The sequence below is a fragment of the Aotus nancymaae genome, unplaced genomic scaffold, assembly GCF_030222135.1.
Source record: "Aotus nancymaae isolate 86718 unplaced genomic scaffold, 86718_ANA_hifiasm-v0.15.2.pri h1tg000011l, whole genome shotgun sequence".
NCBI lineage: Eukaryota > Metazoa > Chordata > Mammalia > Primates > Aotidae > Aotus > Aotus nancymaae.
The window spans coordinates 59,227,767-59,245,296 of NW_026988422.1; the positions used below are offsets into that span (position 1 = coordinate 59,227,767).

At 46.8% G+C, this 17,530-nt stretch overlaps 1 protein-coding gene across 1 annotated transcript in view; it reads left to right on the forward strand.

Moving 5' to 3' along the window:
• Window positions 1-17,530, forward strand: part of FLVCR2 (FLVCR choline and putative heme transporter 2) — a 62,502-nt gene that overhangs the window by 16,194 nt on the left and 28,778 nt on the right. The window lies entirely within an intron of this gene.

The following is a 17,530-nucleotide window of genomic DNA, read 5'->3' on the forward strand; positions in this document are numbered from 1 at the left end:
CACCCCTGCTCCCCGATCCTCCACCATCCTGTACCCATAAAAACCCCAGCCTCCTCTGACAGAGAGCAGAGAGGGAGAAAAGCAGTAGCCAGACACCAGGGAGCAGAAGCGTTACTTTAGAGAAACAGCTTGATAGCGGGACTTTGGAGAAGAGTCTGGCTGGGGACAGCCAGTCTTCGGGGAAGAACACCTTCCTGCTCCATCTGCTTTCCAGCTCCCCTTCCCATTGAGAGCCACTTCTATCAGCAATAAAATCCTCTGCATTTACTATCCTTCAATTCATTTGTGCCATCTGATTTTTTCCTGGACGGACAAGAGCTCAGGATACAGAGAGCTGTCATACTGGCTCTCTGCCCTCACGAAAAGGCAGAGGGTCCACTGAGCTGTTAAACACTTAAGCTAAAAGAGCGCAGTATAACAAACACCCTCTGGGGCTTCGGGGGTCACAGGTACTCCCCGCTAGATGCTGCCGCAGGACCTGTGTAGAGTTTTGCTCCTGCCGGTAGGTACCCCAAAGCGCTCACTCCAGGTCCTGTACCCACTTGCCTGTGTGCTTCTGGTTCCTCAAGGGTTTGAGAGCTGCGGGCTAAGTGAGGCACCCCTGTTACGAAGCCCACAAAGGGGTCAAGAAAAATTTCCTGTTTCACTGACACATCTGTCCTGTGTCTCAGAGCAAGGCCCTGGGCACAACAGATGCTTGCAGATGGATGGGCAAATTAGCAGGTTTTCACTTCCTGATAGGAATGAAGATGACCAGTTAACTGAGAGTTCAGGTGGTTGGAGGAGAAGATTCTGATGCTTGGGTTGTCTTCTTGATGTGACTGATTCTTATTCCTTATGTGGAAAAAGGTACTAAATCCTTACAGTGTTAGACAGTGTTGGCCTTGGACTGTGCCAGACCTAGGGTACTGAGAACACTGTCGCTAGATCTGCTGTGTACCCTTTGACGAGTCTCATCACTTTCATAGATTTTGGCTTCACTGGTCAAATAGCATTCATACTGGCTACTGCAGAAGGTGCAGGAAAGGATTAAATGAGACAATATGTGAAGAACATTTAGATGGTAGTTTCTCAGATAAGAAGTGCTAAATGAGGTCAGGCGAGATGGCACGTGCCTGTAATCTCAGCACTTTGGGAAGCCAAACGAGAGGATTGTTTGAGCCCAGGAGTTCAAGACCAGCCTGGGCAACATAGTAAGCTCACTGTCTTTACTGAAAAAAAAAAAAGTACTAAATAAAGAACAGATGTTCTCAGTACCATCATCAATAAGAGTAATTGCCTCTGTCTTCTGTTGGCTCTGGATCTAGAAAGAGAGGCCAATACTGAAGCCTCTCCTAACACTACCAGACATTGTCCCAGTGTGGGTGCAGTGTGGACAAGCAGGGCAGCTTCCTCAAGGTGAAGGCTGAGCTGAATCTTAATGAGTAAAGTGACCAGGAGCTGGTACAGAGGGGAGGCTGGGCCACGGAAGTTTCCCAGTACTATCCTGATGGGGACTTGCCCCTCTTCAGAGCTACTTAAACTAAAAGCAATACAGGTGCAGGAAATTGGTGTCATATTCCCAGAGTGCGGTGATGAAGACTTTGGAAACTCTGGGATGACACAGATACTCAGCGGGTCAACCCCTGTGCCTGTGCCTGAGACCTTAGTCTCACAAACCTAAGACTGAAGGAAGCGGGGGGTGCCTGATAATGGGAGGCTTATCAGGTGTTCGCAGCTATTTTCCACCACCTGGTTCTTGATCTTTTTTCAACAATGCTGTTAACAGGATGTCCTTCCCCTGACTTCAGTTCCCCCCAAGCCTCAACATCAAACAGCCCTGTGTGGATTGCAGGATGTAGGTTGGAGTCCTATCAAGGATTATTTTAAAAAATAAATAAATAAATAAAACAAACCACACACACACACACACACACACACACACACTCTTAAGGTGAAGGTGATAGTTGTTGTTTCCTCTTCTTTCTTTCTTGACCTCCTGACTTCTACCTAGCACCATTCCCAAGTTAACCCAGTGGACTATCTCCCCTCCCTCGATCTGCAGAGCTAAGGGCCTTTTTCTTTGGTGAGTCATTCATAGTTGTGGAGGTCGGGGGGAGCACCCTGCAAGCTCTGGCGCCCCAGCAGGACACTTCTGCTTTCTGACCTGATTACAGGCATCTTTCCTTTTTCATACTGTGCAAAAACTTGAGCTCAGCCTCTCACCCCAACACAATTCAAGACGCAGCCTGTCCCAGCATGAGGGCAGATAACAGCAGCACCATCTGTGTTTGTAGAAGCGGGAGCTGGGAGGTGAGGATAGATCTTACTTCCTTCCCAACTTCTTTGGGTTCATTCGTGTGTCCGGAGCCTCAGGAGGGAGCAGTGTTTGCTTTGGCTCCCCTCCGATTGCTTCTCCAGAGAGGAGCTGAACACAAGTTCTTTTCAGTTCCAGGAGGCTGCTTTTGATTGCACAGCCCTGCCGGCTCCGGAAGAGAGGGACACAGAAGCTGGAGCAAGGTTGGGGGCTGTTTTTCTCCTTTTTTTTTTCTACTCACCCCTGGAAATTCCTGATTTCTGCACACAATGACTGGTTTGGCATGGCTGGGTCTCCTGTGGCAGCTCTAGAGGTAGCTGTCTGTGCAAGTCTATTTGCTGTGTCCATCTACTGGAAAACACAGGAGGTGAGCAGGCATGAGGCATCCGTAGGTTTTTTGTTTTTTGAAACAGTGTCTCATTCTGTCACCCAGGCTGGAGTGCAGTGGCATGATCACGCCTCACTGTAGCCTCAACCATCTCAGGCTCAGGTGATCCTCCCACCGCACCTCAGCCTTTCAAGTAGCTTGGACTATAGGCTCACGCCACCACACCCAGCCAATTTTGTATTATTATTATTATTTTTTTTTGTAGAGATGGGGTTTTGCCACTTTGCCCAGGATGGTCTTGAACTCCTGGGCCCAAGTGATCTGCCCTCCTATGCCTCCCAAAGTGCTGGGATTCCAGGTATGAGCCACCATCCTGGTGAGGCATCCATGTTAAAGCAGGGTTCATTCTCAGGGCTGTTTGTTTGGGTAGTTGCTGCCTTTTGAGGGATCTAGGCCTCCTTAGACCTTTGTTCTCGGCTTTTTGGTGGGTGCTGGACAGGTTTGTGGAGACACCCATTTGAGCACACCCCGGGATTCATTCTTTCTTTGCTGAGAAGCTAGACAGGAACACACCTTCTCCCACCATCCCTGCCTAGGACACGTAGGGGAAGCCAGCAGCTGAGAATTCTCTCAATTTCCTTCCTCAGTGTAGTGGAGATCAATTGTTTCTAAAGTGTAATCCATGAGTCTCTAGCACCAGAACCACCTGGGTGTTCATTAAAAATGCAAATTCAGGGACTCACACCTGTAATCCCAGCACTTTGGAAGGCTGAGGCAGGAGGATTGCTTGAGTCTAGAAGTTGGAAACCAGCCTGGGCAACATGGAAAAACCTCGTCTCTACAAAAAATACAAACAATTAGCCAAGCATGGTGATGCACACCTGCAGTGCTAGCTACCAGGAAGGCTGAGGTGGGAGGATCACTTTAGCCTGGGAGGTGGAGGTTGCAGTGAGCCAAGATCAAGCCACCTCACTTCAGCCTGGGGGATAGAGTAAGACCCTGTCTCAGGGAAAAAAGAATTAAAAAAGCAAATTTCTGGGCACCAGAGCAGACCCAAGGAATTAGCTCCTCTGGATTGGGACCCAGGAGTATGTATTTTTGATTCTCCTTCCATGGATTCTGATGCCCACTGAAGTTTGATAACTCCTGGTATAGAAACCATGGAAGGCTGGGTGTGGTGGCTCGTGCTTGTAAACCCAGCACTTTAGGGAGCTGAGGCGGGTGGATCATGAGGTCAAGAGATCGAGACCATCCTGGCCAATGTGGTGAAACCCTGTCTCTACTAAAAATACAAATATTAGCTAGATGTGGTGGCATGCTCCTGCTGTTCCAGCTACTCAGGAGGCTGAGGCAGGAGAATCGCTTGAACCCAGGAGGCGGAGGTTGCAGTGAGCCGAGATCGCCCCCACTGCACTCCATCCAGCCTGGGCGACAGAGCGAGACTCAGTCTCAAAATAAAAAATAAAAAAAAAGAAGCCATGGAAGCTGGACCTGCAGCCATGTCTGGGGCCTCCAGCAGAACACCTGTCCTCTTTGGGCTTCAGCTTTGTTTTCTATAGCAAGAATGCCCGCCTCACAGGGTTGCTGTGAAAGCTAAATGAGGCAATGTCTATGTAAAGCAGTTCCTGGAACCAAGTAAGCCCTCTGTAAACATTTACTGAATCCACAGCTATCTTTTCTTTCTCTACCAAACTCATGTTCTACAACATTCTGGTGTTAAAAATAGGTAAACTGAGGTGCAATTACAATTTTTTAAGAGTTTATTTGAGCAAACGGTGATTCATGAATTGGCTGGCTCCAAACCAGAAGTGGTTCTGGATCATCTTGAGTCTCAGACCATGTCTTCTGGGGATATGATGCTGCCTGGTGCCTTTGTGAGACTCAGCAAGGTTCCATGGGAAGAGAGCAGGGCTGGGAATGGAACATCAGAAGTCTCGATGTGGATGATGAGCTCTGTGACTACATGTTGCTTAAACTCAGTTATGAAGTGGAGAAAACAATATGGCCCTTACGGGACTCTGCTTCCTTGTCTGTACTTTGGACATCCTGCTCTTGATCTCACTGGGTGGTTTTGTTTTTTGAGATGGAGTCTCATTCTGCTGCCCAACTGGAGTGCAATGGCGTGGTCTTGGCTTGCTGCAACCTCCACCTCCCAGGTTCAAGTCATTCTCCTGCCTCAGCCTCCCGAATAGCTGGGATTACAGGTGCCCGCCACCATGCCCAGCTAATTTTTCTGTTTTTAGTAGAGACAGGGTTTCAACCATGTTGGCCAGAATGGTTTCGAACTCCTGACCTCATAATCTGCCCACCTCAGCCTCCCCATAGTGCTGGAATTACAGGCATGAGCCACTGTGCCTGGCCTCTCACTGGGTGATTTTGAGGCTGAGGTAATATGTTGTAGGTGCCTTGAAAATGGTGAAACATTTTGCCAATGTTGACTTTTAGTGCCCTTTCTTGAACTTTAAAAAAAATAGGCTAGGTATGGTGGTTCACATCTGTAATCCTAGCATTTAGGGAGGTTGAGGTGGGAGGATCACTTGATGCCAGGAGTTTAAGGACAGCCTTGGTAACACAGTGAGACCCTATCTCTACAAAAACAGTTAAAATGTTGGTTGGGTGTGGTGGCACATGCCTGTAGTTCTAGCTACTTGGGAGCTAGAGAAGATCACTTGAGCCCAGGAGTTTGAGGTTACAGTGAGCAGTGCACCACTACACTCCAACCTGGGCAACAGTGTGAGACCTCGTCTAAAAAACAAAAAAAATACTCTGGACTTGCCCTTTGATAGTAGAATGAAAAGTGCTTCTCTAGACACACATTGTGTCCTGCCCAGATTGGGGGCCGTGCCCTCTATGTAGAGGGCTCAGTGCTTGTGCCTTTACAGCAGCTCATGGTTCAGGATAAGCTCCATCATCCCGGCTGTAGGAGCCTCTCTCAGAGTGTCTGGGCTTCAGAGCATTCCTCTTATCAGTAAAGAAAGGAAACTGCATTTGCCGATTTGATCCTCTTGAGCTGAGCCATTCGACAGCTCCAGGAATCCGCCGGAGCATTCTGGTTCTTTTGGATTCCAGGAAACTCACAGCTTGCTGCAGAAGGGCCTGTTACCTAGGAGTGGCAAGATGCAGCGTTTGAGTCTATATGTGCCTAGGATGGTTTTTCTCTTCAGGGTAAGAAGATAGATGGCTGTGGTGGCACAGCACAGAACTGATTTGTCCCCACCCTCAGGAGATAGGCCTGGGAGTGAGAATGTTTATCCTGAGGGCATGGTGGTCTTGGCCCTACCAAGTTTTCTCACAGCCCCTCACAGTTAGCCAGTGGCAGTGATCGATGGTAACACATGGGGATCGGTAGGGCTTGGACAGTCCTCGTGAAGATGTTGGAACCCTTAGGAAGATGTTGCAGTTTTTCTTCGACAAGTTTTTCTCCGACAAGTTTTTCTCTCCAGAGTTCCTCTCTCTCTCCTTAGGGAGGAAGGAACCTCATTGTCTTCCCTGGGTATGACTGGCCCTGTATTCTCATGCTACCGCACCGAAAGCCATGTCCTTTATTAGTGTACCCCCATCCTGGGCCAGCTCTCCATCCCTTGCAAATAACCCACACAATCCCCGGCCATCACATCTTTGTCTCTGTTCTGTAACACATTCCTTGAGTCCTGCTTGTCCTGAATTGCGTCCCCTCCAGCCAGCTTCCCTGTGTCTCTCCATTTGACAGCAGGCAATGTAACAAATGAAAGAGAGTAGGGAAGGCTCCCCTTGGCCTGTCATATGTTTTTTTGTTTTTGTTTTCGTTTTGAGACAATCCACCTTAGCCTTTATTTTCTTTATTGAACAAATACTATTGAGCATCTACTCTGTGCCAAACAGAAACATTTTCACAGCTGGGGATGCAGCAATGAATGGGAAGGGAAAGTTCCCTGTTGGCAATAGCCCTCTGTTCTTGCAGAGTTCACATTGAAGGGAAGAGAGATTAGACTACAAGCCAGTCACACAGGAGTGACTAATGGTACATGCCAATGTCAGGCCAAGTAGGAGGGCAGGTGACTTCACAGCAGGATATTAGGAGATGTTTTCTATGTAAGCAGGTCCCTCAGTAAGTCCCTAAACAACAGGGCCAGATCTAATAGTGCTGCAATCTCTCTCTGTCTCTCTCTCAGGGCAATTTGAGATGTGGGTGACTGATAGTTTTCTTGGTGTAAGCTTTAGATTTCTTTTTTCTTTCTAGCTGTCTATCTGGGATCCTGAGGCAGGGTTAGTTAACTTATGAAGTTGGCTTCTTAGGAAAAAGCTGCATGGGTCCTATCCTATCTATTTCTTGAAGTGCATGCTCCAAAGAAGCTTCTTGCCCATGGTAGTCCACGTAGCAACAACTCTTCCAGTGCCTGCCAGTAAGTCCGTCCAGATTTAGAAGGAAATGTGGGAGGATGAGAAACATTGATTGTCACATGAGCACCACTTTTAGGAATGACAGCATGTTGCCTTGCAGACAAAGGAGACAATTATTCTCCTTTGGGCTGTTTTATCTGTCAAAGGTCAGGGAGTGGCGTGTTTGAGTCGGGAGGATAGGTGGGGGGTTACTGTTGAGGAAATGCACGAGACGGTAGAATCCCTCTGTTGGCTGCCAATTGCTGGTCACAGCTATTGGAGAGTTGGTGGACAGTCAGTGCCAAAGCATTTGAATGGAGCTTTGCACGTCGTCTACTTCAAATGTGAAAGGTTTGGAGTAATTTGCATGATGTGGTCTGATGTGATCTCAGCTGGCTGGGTGGTTTGAAAGACACCCACTCATTTTTCCTCCTTCCTAGCCGAGTCATGGGGAAGTTCTGTGACCACTGGCTGTCAGCACAGTCAGCTAGAGGGACATTAGAGTATTGAAGCAACAATGATTCGTGCTCTCACTGAAAGGAGAGGCAGTGGATGCTTCATTCTGAGCTCAAAGTAGACCTAGACTGACCTTTTGTGGAGTTCACCATGAGGACAACTTCAAGATGAACACCCAACCCTTAAAAGGAGGAATGTGTGTGCCAGGAAGCTCCTGAGTTGATGATGACGGAAAGCAAGCATAAATACGGGGCTCAGCTAAAAAAATAAAATAAGGCCTTTCTCGTTTTTTTTTAATCATAAAACTTTCCTTGTAGAACTCATTTTCTTCCCCTTAACTTAGCGTCTTCTGTTTACAGCCTAGAGTAGCTCTGCTCTTCAGCTAACTTGCACCGCCTCCCGCAAAGATGAGAAGGAAACCCAACACTAGGCTGTAGGTCAAGATCAAGGTGTCTTAGATTGTAAAACGGGTGAGCGTGACCTCCTTGTCTTGCATCTTTCTTCTCCCTTCTGAGTAGGGTGCTTAGTATGAAGCAGGTACTCAATAAATACTGCGTGTAGGTCTGAGGGTGAGAAGTTGCTTGGTTTGCATTCTAGTCCCCTCCATGCCTGGTCTTGGGGCACCCCAGATGGGAGGTCTTCCCTATGTTGGGGCTTCCTTGCGTCGTTGCATCTGGCATCTACTTTCTTTGGGTGGTTAAACCCTTACAATGCCGCAAACTGCTACTGTGCCCAACTTGTTTACTGCAGAGAAGCCTGGAATTACTTCAGTGAGGTATGAGCTGCACAGTTCTAAGAGTCATTTCTTTATTCATAAAGTATTTCCTGAGTGCCATCTCTGTTCCTGTCATTGTGTCAGACGTGGTATGGGAAAGGGTCACACAAGCAAATGTGAGTCAATGTCCCTGTCCTCAGGGTGCTAACAGTCTAGTTTGGGAGACAACACACTACACAAAAAGAAACAAAACTAAGCATGACATAAGAACAAGAAGCCTGTAGAGTGTAACTGTGGCAAACAAACCCAACTGTAGCTGGAGACACCTCTCAGCCTTGCTTCCTCCAACAGCTACACATCTGGGGACATTTGAACTACAGAATGGAACATAGAAGACTGGAGGGAGGCTGGGTGCAGTGGCCCACGCCTGTAATCCCAGCACTTTGGGAGGCCAAGGCAGGTGGATCACGAGGTCAGGAGTTCAAGACCAGACTGGCCAACATGGTGAAACCCCATCTCCACTAAAAAATACAAAAATTAGCTGGGCATGGTGGCTCGTGCCTGTAATCCCAGCTACTTGGGAGGCTGAGGTAGGAGAATTGCTTGAACCGGAACCTGGCAGGTGGAGGTTGCAGTGAGCCAAGATTGCACCACTGCACTCCAGCCTGGGTTACAGAGCAAGACTCCATCTCAAAAAAAAAAAAAAAAAAGACTGGAGGGAGTGTCTGGTGTTTGAGGGCAGTCACTCTTCTGTGGCATTCATCTTGTCCGTTGAGGGCTTTGGAATCAGATAGCCAAGGGTTTGAATCTTAGTTTTGCAGAGAGAAGTTGTTTTGACCTTGGGCAAATTACAGAGGCTTACTCATATGTAAAAACCAAACAGAGTCCAGGCACGGTATCTCACGCCTATAATCCCAGCACTTTGGGAGGCCGAGGTAGGTGAATTGCTTAAGCCCAGGAGTTGAAGACCAGCCTGGGCAACACAGTGAAACTCTGTCTCTACTAAAAATATAAAAGCTTAGCCAGGTGTGGTGACACACATCTGTGGTCACAGCTACTCAGGAGGCTGAGGTGAGAGGATTGCTTGAGCCTGGGAAGTAGAGGCTTCATTGAGCCGAGATTGCACCACTGCACAGCCTGGGCAACAGAGTGAGACCCTGTCTCAAAAAACAAAAAACAAAAAACCACAAACAAAACCCAAACCAGAGATGATGGTGCCAACTTCAGGGGGTCGTTGTGAGGGCATAGATGAAATATCATGTGAAAAAACCTTTAGCATGCTGTCTAGCACATAGTCGACACTCAGTACATATTCACCTCCGTCCTCCTGGTTTGGGTAACATTTAAGACCAGTGCCTTTAACCTAATGGATAGGCGTACAGACAAGTACAGGCGGCCAGAGCTTGAAGTTCAGCCTCATCGCTTACTGTTATGTGACCTTGGGCAAGCTACTTCAATGCCAGTTTCCTCCACTTTAAAATAGAGATTAAGGGAACACTTCTTCTATTTTATGGAGTGAAGTGTTGCCCCCAAAAAGAAAAAATTAACCATTAAAAAGATAAAATGATTCAAGCGTATATATATTTATAGAGTGCTTCGAGCACAGTGTATCAGCTCTCATCACCATCACTATCTTCCCTAGGGATCAACGACTGTAGCCTATCCTAATTTCAGCAGCTGCTGCTTCCTGCATTTCCCTAACCTCTTTCCCCCAAAGAACTGAGGGATCACAGGAGCCCAGGCAGTATAAGCCACCAGCGTAATCACAGCTTTCAGGACAAACCCTGTGATTGGGGCAGAAGCTCCAAGGAAGTCTGGGGTTGGCCAACTGTGACCCTTGCTCCCTAAGTTCTTAGAGATCTTAGCTTAGCCTTTAAATCCACAAACCACTTTCGGGAGTTATTTTCCACCAAATCAATGAGGTTGTTTAGATTGTCTTTGTCTCTGAAGGCATGCCACCTCCTTAATCCCGAGTTGACCTTTTCAAAAGAAGCCTTGGATTTGGAGATTTCACAAATAACAGTCATATGAGCGGTCTTTGCCTGGACATTATCGGTTACCATGGCATTTTCCTTGGAGCCGCCTGGCATTCCTGGGTGCTGGGGGCTCATTCTCATGATTAAGTTCAAGCCCTGGGTTCTTAGTTTTGCAGTGTCTCACAGCCCCAGCAGCCACCCTGGACTCTCATGGCTTCTTTCTGAAGCATCCGCAGACTCAGTTCCAAGACCCGCTGCCGAACCTTGACCACACGTCCAAAGGTAGCTTGCCTGGCAGAGGGCCTTCCCGCTAGCTTGGTCTTTTCCGTTTGAGATCTTGGAGCCCTTGTTTATGCTCCATGTTATAAGATTAGTTATTCACTAGCAAGTATAAACAAATATCAAAATGATGCTGGCCAAGGGGTAGAGAGCAGTATTCACAGCAACAGAATTATGGACTGTAGTGTGCAGACTTGCCTACACGGCACCAGCTTTGTGTGTTTCAGTGCACACAGCACTGTGTGGGCATGGGCAATGAGTGTAGAAGTCACTTCCACATAATTCCCCAGGTGGACATGGTCCTGGGAGATGGAGCTTGTGTTAGTTTGTTCTGGATTGCAATAAAGGAATATCTGAGGCTGGGTGATTTATAAGAAAAGAGGTTCAATTGGCTCACAGTTCTGCAGGCTGTATAGGAAGCATGGTGCCAGCATCTGCTTGGTTTCTGGCGGGGCGTTAGGAAGCTTCCAATCTTGGTGAAAGGCAGTGGTGGAACTAGGGTATCACCTGACGAGAGCAGGAGCAAGAGAGAGTGAGGGGGAAGATGCTACACAGGTTTAAACAACCAGATCTTAGGAGAACTCATTATCATGAGGATAGCACCAAGGGTGATTTTTTGGAAATGGAGTCTTTCTCTGTTGCCCAGGCTGGAGTGTAGTGGCGCATCTCGGCTCACTGCAACCTCTGCCTCCTGGGTTCAAGCAATTCTCCTGCCTCAGCCTCCGGAGTAGCTGGGACTACAAGTGCACACCACTTTTGTATTTTTACTAGCGACGTGGTTTCACCAGGTTGGCCAGGCTGGTCTCAAACTCCTGACCTCAAGTGATCCGCCCACCTTGGCCTGCCAAAATTCTGGGATTATAGGCATGAGCCACCAAACCCAGTCTCAACATGAGCTTTAGAGGGGACAACATCCAAACCTATCATGCCCCTTTACATAGTAGCACTTTCTCACAAGTTGCTGTGCAGCTGAAGTTTTCCTCAGCTGTCCTACTATGTGAACTTAGCTCCAGGCCATAAAATTATTGCTAGTGTGCATAGAGGTATATAGAAATATACATTTACCTCATCACTGCAGCATGTAAAACATCCTTTGGCAAGGACAGCATCATACTGAATGCTTTAAAATTGCTCATTTGGGTTGACGGGCTTACAGTAATCCGATGTGTGGAAATCTAGATTGAACCCCAATGTATCTTTTATGAGGGTCTTATTTTATTTTATTTTTATTTATTTATTTTTTTTGAGATGGAGTTTCACTCTTGTTGCCCAGGCTAGAGTGCAATGGCATAATCTCAGCTCACTGCAACCTGCGCCTCCCAGGTTCAAGCGATTCTTTGGCCTCAGCCTCCCAAGTAGCTGGGATTACAGGCATGTGCCATCATGCCCTGCTAATTTTTGTATTTTTAGTAGAATGGGATTTTGCCATGTTGGTCACGCTGGTCTCAAACTCCTGACCTCAGGTGATCCACCCACCTTGGCCTTCCAAAGTGCTGGGATTATAGGTGTGAGCCACCATGCCCAGCCTATGAGGGTCTTATTTTAAAAGGATCCTCAACCATGCTTTTTAAAATAGCAAACTTTCTCTGAGAACCTTGTCTAGACTTTTTTTCCAACCACATCTTTCCACAGGTCTGGGCTCACATGACAAATGTGCAGTGGCAATGGTGCTTTCCTGACGTATCAGTTAACTACAGCTCATTCTTTCAACACCCGTTTATTGAGTAAGCATCAGAATAGCAAGTATCAGAAAAATGTCTGACAACTCAAAGATTAGAGGAAATTAGGGCAAGGCAATCACACCTAGCAAGGATCATCGAGGAAAGTTCTGTGAGACAGCTCACATGGTGATGGGCTCTGAAAGATTACAAAGGGGGAAACTTGGGATACATGTATAATTGAGATGATGGAAAGGCTGGAATCATGACTCGTCCAATCTGGCTGGAACATAGTGGATTTATAGGGATACAGGAGAGAAGGGACTGGAAAGGAAGGTTGAAACTAGCAAAGACAGCTGTATTAGTCTGTTTTCACGCTGCTATAAAGAACTGCTTGAGACTGGGTAATTTATAAAGAAAAGAATTTTAATTGACTCACAGTTCCATATGGCTGGGGAGGCCTCAGGAAACTTACAATCATGGTGGAAGGGGAAGCAGGCACATCTTACATGGTGGTAGACGAGAGACAGTGTGTGAAGGAGAAACTGTCGAACATTTATATAACCATCAGATCTTGTGAGAACTCACTACTATGAGAATAGCATGGGGGAAACTGCTATTGATCCAATCACCTCCCACCAGGTCCCACCCTTAGCATGTGGGGATTACAATTTGAGATAAGACTTGGGTAGGGACACAGAGTGGCCAAGAACAGTGGCTGAGAGATTTGGACCTGCTTCCTTCCTATGAGAGGGCTGACACCTTGAAGGTCTTTGAGCAGGTACAGTGGGGTCAATGTAATTCTAAGGACCATGAATCTGAGTACACCATGTAGGTCGGGCGGAGAAGAGATCACAGTTGCCTGGGAGAAAGGCAGAAGTGCTGAAGCAGGGCAGGGCAGATTCAAAAAGGACTTTGCAGAAGGGTTCGAGAGGATCTGAGACGAAGTGGATATAAGAGGACAGAGTCAATGATGGCTAAGAGAATTGAGGAAGGACATGCAGAAGGAGACAGAGAAGGAAGTGAAGCAGATCCAGGATAAGATGATAGTTTGTTTGACTTCCCTAAATAAACGAAGTGCATCTTGGAAGTCCCAGTAGCCTCTGCTGCCTGTCACCATTGTTGTGTGAGAGTGTGTGGGGAAGAGCCAGCCTTGCAGACAGGGAGTGAGCCTCAGTCCAATGAGCTAGATGGTATTTTCTTCCTCTTGTGGATTAGGGAACACACAGAGAGATCAATGAACTTGCCAAGGTCTAGTAACTGGTAGGGCTGGTATTTGAACTGAGATCTTTCTGACCCCCGACCCTGAGCCCTTAACCACTGTATTAGTATGATGATGTCTCTGAGGAATGTTGAAGCAGAAAGGAGAAGAAGTGAGAGATTCATTTAAAAATAGCATAAAGCCAGGTACGGTGGCTCATGCCTGTAATCTCAATATTTTGGGAAACTGAGATGGGAGGGGGAGGATCACTTGAGAACAGCCTAGGCGACATAGTGAGAGATCTGATCTCCATAAAAAATTGTAAAATGTCAGCCAGGCATGGTGGCATGAGCCTGAAGTTCCAGCTACTCGGGAGGCTGAGGCGGGTGAATCACTTGAACCCAGGAAGCAGAGATTGCAGTGAACCGAGATCATGCCACTACACTCCATCCTGGCAACAGAATTGAGACTCTGTCTCAAAAACAAATAAATAAAATATATTTTTTTAACTTATAAAACAAAAATAGCATAGCATGGGCAAAAGACAAGCCCCAGATTAGGTCATAAAGAGACCAAATCTGATGGAAGCCCTTCAACCTCAGGGACCCTGGTGCAAAGAAAGGGACTGGCTCAATAAAGAGATTTTTTTTAATTGATATATAGCATTTTATGGGTCTTTTTTTTTTTTTTTTTTTTTAGACAGAGTTTTGCTGTTCTTGCCCAGGCCAGAGTGCAATAGCACGATCTCGGCTCACCACAACCTCTGCTGCCCAGGTTCAAGCAATTCTACTGCCTCAGCCTCTCAAGTAGCTGGGATTAAAGGCATGCGCCACCACACCCGGCTAATTTTGTATTTTTAGTAGAAATGGGCTTTCTCCATGTTGGTCAGGCTGGTCTTAAACTCCTGACCTCAGGTGATCCGCTCACCTTGGCCTCCCAAAGTGCTGGGATTACAGGTGTGAGCCACTGCGTGCAGCCAAGTATGGGATTATTTTTGACTCAGCACTAGGAAGCTAGCTCCTGAGAGCCCTGAAATCTAAGGGAACATTATCCGGCCATAGCCGATGACTGTGCCCAGGGGAGAGGAATGAACCAATTGGTTTGAGCAAATTGGGACCCAACATAGGGGTGAGGGTGGGCTTGCCATTGTCTGAATAGCACGGCACGTTTGGGAGATGAATATTTCGTTGGTGAGAATCTGTTTGTTGAGGTTGTTGTCTCCTAACAAGAATGGGATCCATGTTGCCAGTGGCTTGGGTCAAGAGGATGAAGTGCCTGGGACCCAGGAAAAGGCTCAGATGGGGACTACTGGTTCTTTCCCTGTTCCATTTGGACTGAAGCCCTCACCACGGTGTGGACACAGAGCTCCTTGCCTTGTCTTTTGTGGACGCCCTGGGATCATTCCCTGGATGTCCTGGCCATATTCTGGCCCCTTGACTAGGTAGGATTTAGGAGGGCATCTGTGTGCTAGGGTTCTGATTCAAGTGTGACTTAGGGCTTTGCGGATGGCGGATGGGGACAGCGGGCGGTGGAAGAGGATGGGAAACAGTGTTTCCGTGGATCTCAGAGCCGGTATAGCATGTGTGTTGTGTTGCATAATGGGCTAGGTACGGAACTCTTACCCCAGATGCAGCCTGGTGATTTTCTGGTTTTATTCTTGCTCTGCCAAATGCATGAGCCAGAATTACAAGTGACACATCATTCAAATTATGGCTTCTTCTTGTCACCCAGAGCCCTCAGACTGCATAGATATGTTTTTCACTGTGAAATTTGCTCTGGAAATGCTCCTAATGACTGACATTGCAATAGCATTTAGAGGTCACCTTTCAGTTTGCAGAAAGGACAAAAATAAAACAGAAGATAAAAATGAAATATCCCAGGCTACCTCTCCATCCCTTCATTTATCACATTTTTTGTTAAACACCTTCTACTGGGATGAAGTAAACTACAGTTATAAAGCTTACCTAACTTTGGAATGCTGTGTGTTGAAAACTCCAGCTTTGCCGGGCCCGGTGGCTCACGCCTGTAATCCCAGCACTTTGGGAGGCCGAGGCGGGCGGATCACGAGGTAAAGAGATCGAGACCATCCTGGCCAACATGGTGAAACCCCGTCTCTACTAAATATACAAATATTAGCTGGGCGTGGTGGAACACGCCTGTAGTTCCAGCTACTAGGGAGACTGAGACAGGAGAATCACTTGAATCCGGGAAGCGGAAGTTGCAGTGAGCGAGATCACGCCACTGCACTCCAGCCCACCAGAGTGAGACTCCGTCCCAGAAAAAAAAAAAAGGAAGCAATGAAAACTCCAGCTTTGCTACCTGTAGTTGTGCAACCTTGGGCAAGTCAGCCTTCCTCCACCTCAGTTTCATCATCTGTGAAACTGGGATGATATTAGACCTGTCTTTCTGGAGTTGTTTTGAGGCTTGAGCTACTCCATGTAAAGCTCTATATGTTGTACTATGATGAGTATTATCATGAGGCAGGCTCCAGAGATCAATGCGAGCCCTACCCTCATGGAGCTTGTAATCTGGTTGGGAAGACAGATGGTGATGTTTGTTATGGGTCAAGGTTGGGAAATACTGCTATGGGATAGGTAAAAATGAAGACAGCCTAATTTTTGAAAAGTAAGTTCCAGAAGAGCTAAGACTATGTCTTAGTTTGACAATGAATTTTGTACTTCGCCCATGACTTTGTGTTTTGTTGAGAATGATAAAACTATACAAGTACAGGGATGTAAGTCTACTGAAAAACAGTTAGCAGTGACACGCATTCATTTGCGTTCCCAAGGTGGGTCTCCAGGAAACGTGCCAAATGTGCCAGGCGCGGCGTTCTCCCACATTTTAAATTAATGTTTCACTGATTCAGGCCCCAGGTCTCTGATTTGTACCCAAGAGGTTTCCTCTTAAATTAATGACAACCCACATGGGTGAAAATGTAGATGTCCGTGTTAACTGGTACACACCAACCATTTCATGGAAGGCAGCAAAGTGAGTCTGGGCTCTGATATCAGACAGAACTGGCTTAGGATCCCAGCTCTTCTGCTAGTTGCCTGTGTGACCCTGGGCAGGGTGCTGAGCAGCAATTTTTTTCCCTACGTCTCTTTTTTGTTGTTACAAAGTTACTGGAGTTAGGCCGGGTGCAGTGGCTCATGCCTGTAATCCTGGCACTTTGGGAGGCCAAGGCAGGCAGATCACTTGAGGTCAGGAGTTCGAGACCAGCCTGGCCAACATGATGAAACCCTGTCTCTACTAAAAATACAAAAATTAGCCAGGCATGGTGGCGGGTGCCTGTAATCCCAGCTACTCAGAGGCTGAGGTAGGAGAATCACTTGAACCTGGGAGGTGGAGGTTGCAGTAAACTGAGATTGCGCCACTGCACTTCAGCCTGGGTGACAGAATGAGACGCCATCTCAAATAATAATAAAAATAATAAATTTTAAATAAATAAAGTTATTGGGGTTAAATTAAAAGTTAAAGTGTATTACATATTCAATGCATAGTAGATGCTCAAGAAACAGTAGGGTATCTACCCTCTCCTTACTTTCCCATATACATTTTTTTTTCTTACCACTGTGAGTACAATGTAGAAAGAACCTTGACCTTAACAGGGAGATGTGTAATTCCTAGCTTTGTGTAGCCAGGGTTTTCTACTAATGTTCATCTGTCCATCCATCCATGACTATGAGACAGACCTATGAACTAGTAACTAGAAATAGACTCTTCCTAAACACTGCTCTCAAGAAGCAGGAAAAAATATGTCTTGAAAGAACAAAAGAGGAAACAGCTTACAGTCTAATCGTTATGTTTTGGTTTTTCACGCTGGGCATCAAAGTACCTCCATAGCCAATTTCCTCCTTGAGAAAGGTTACCATGAGACAGCATTGCTGCCCAGCTGGGATTACTGCAGGCCACTACTAGGGCCTGCCCATTCACCCTGCTGGCTGGAGTTGGGGTTGATCAGCACTCACTCAAGCTTAGTGTATAGATGGAATGAACAGAGTCCAGCCACCCCAGAAGAGTAGGGTGTACAGTGTGGCACCAGCTGGGAGGATTTCTTTACTGGGGCAGAAGATTACTGGGGATTAGAGTATCCTGTGTTGGGACCTCAGAGCTTTAATTTTCCTTTGGAAATGAAAGTCACAGAGCTTCAGATGATGTCTGTATCTTTCCTCACTCTTGCAAATGGGACCCTGGGAGATTCTACTTAACTTCCAGACCTCCAACTCCAAGCGCTTAGAAGGCCATATATGAGTTGGAGTGGG